Source organism: Astyanax mexicanus, unplaced genomic scaffold (genome assembly GCF_023375975.1).
Source record: "Astyanax mexicanus isolate ESR-SI-001 unplaced genomic scaffold, AstMex3_surface scaffold_31, whole genome shotgun sequence".
Taxonomy (NCBI): Eukaryota; Metazoa; Chordata; class Actinopteri; order Characiformes; family Acestrorhamphidae; genus Astyanax; species Astyanax mexicanus.
The window spans coordinates 2,775,317-2,777,412 of NW_026040041.1; positions in this window are offsets into that span (position 1 = coordinate 2,775,317).

A 2,096-nucleotide genomic window follows, 5' to 3' on the forward strand; every position below is an offset into this window, starting at 1 on the left:
CCTTTAAGCAGGAGAGATTTTTTTAACACTGGATTCTTCTACCACTGTAATCTAATCAGAACATGATGAGTTCTGTAAATGTATAGAATAAAATCAAATTACAACTTGATTTAATTCAAATTTGTGAATGACAAATTGTGCCTTTTGGCTGCTTTGTCTGTCAATATATTTGTTACATATGTTTCCTTTTTTGATCTTGTCCTTTTTTCTGCTTTTTTGCACAAAGCTACTAGTTGTAAATAGTAGCAGTCCTATGCATTTTATTTGTAATTTCAATAAATACAAATTTATAAAACATACCAGTGGTTTTTAATGTGTCTGCATGGATAATATAAGAAGCAACTGGTCATTTTTTTTTTGTTTCATTTTGTTTAGTTGCTTATTTAATGTGTGAAAGATATTGTATAAAGTAAATTAAAAATAAAACATATTTAGGCTCAGCTCATTGGTCGGTCTGATATATCAGAGTTACATGAAAGACACAGGTAGGTGTTTAATTCTCTACATTGATTGTTGGGCTTTATAGTTCAGATTTAAGTTGATTTATTACATATTCATATAGGCTGTAAATCATTTTGTAGCAGGTTAATTCGACCATGAATTTAAAAAAAAAATAATTTTAACCATTTGTCCCTAACAAATGTGTATTTCAATTCATTACTCTGTAGGTAGAATAGAGTATAGATACTAGAGTTTAATAAAATACTTCTGTAGAAGTTAAAGGCATCAACTCAAGCTTTTTACTCTTTAAGTAAAAATATTTTAAAACAGCACTGGATTCAAAACCACTTAAAGTATATAAGTAAAAGTAATGTAAGGGGATAATTAAAAACAAAAGCTTAGGCCACACCCACAGAGTCCTGTAGTGCAATATAAGGAGCAGAAAGTTCAGATAATTGTGTGAAAATGTTAAATAATTACTTCAGTAACGTAGAGATAATGTACATTTATATTTAAGTAAGATAACAGAGTATTTGTACTTTATGACTTCTACCTTACATTACTTTTACTTTTATATTTAGAGTTTTGAATCCTGTGCATTTTTAATTTTTACTTAAAGAGTATAAAGCTTGAGTTAATTTTTCGACTTGTACAGAAGTATTTTAAACCTGAGTATCTATACTTCTACCTACAGAGTAATGAGTGGAGATACTTTTCACACCTTTGAGCAATATGAATAGTCTTGTATGATCAGTCAGATCTTAGGTATTTTCCAAGAACAGTTGTGACTCACCTGCCTGAACTGAATGCTTACAATGTTTACCATGCCATGTGCGCAATATATACAGCTTCAGTTTCTGAATCAGTTTCTCTGATTTTGCTATTTATAGGTTTATATTTGAGTAAAATGAACATTGTTGTTTTATTCTATAAACTACAGACAACATTTCTCCCAAATTACAAATAAAAATATTCTCATTTAGAGCATTTATTTACAGAAAATGAGAAATGTCTGAAATAACAAAAAAGATGCAGAGCTTTCAGACCTCAAATAATGCAAAGAAAACAAGTTCATATTCATAAAGTTTTAAGAGTTCAGAAATAATCAATATTTGGTGGAATAACCCTGGTTTTTAATCACAGTTTTTTTTATGCATCTTGGCATCATGTTCTCCTCCACCAGTCTTACACACTGCTTTTGGATAACTTTATGCTGCTTTACTCCTGGTGTAAAAATTCAAGCAGTTCAGTTTGGTGGTTTGATGGTTTGTGATCTTCCATCTTCCTCTTGATTATATTCCAGAGGATTTCAATTTGGTCAAACCTATTAAAATTCATAATTTTTAAGTGGATGCTTATTTTGCTTCCGAAGCTATATATATATTTACAGTGGACGCATCTTTTTGTTGCTAAGACAGTTAAGAAGTTAAGAGTCTCCATAAATAATTTTAATTCAACAAGAAACACTTTAAAAAAGGATTATCTTTACCAAATTTCAATTGTCGCAGATAATATTTCCGCAGATCTTCAGATTAAATGTGAATTTGACAGTAGAGACCGAAAACAAACAGGTAATAATGTAAAATCTACCCAGACACGAATGACGCGATGGTACTTTTTCTGTAATTTTCTATTGGCTGAACAGCAAAGAGAGA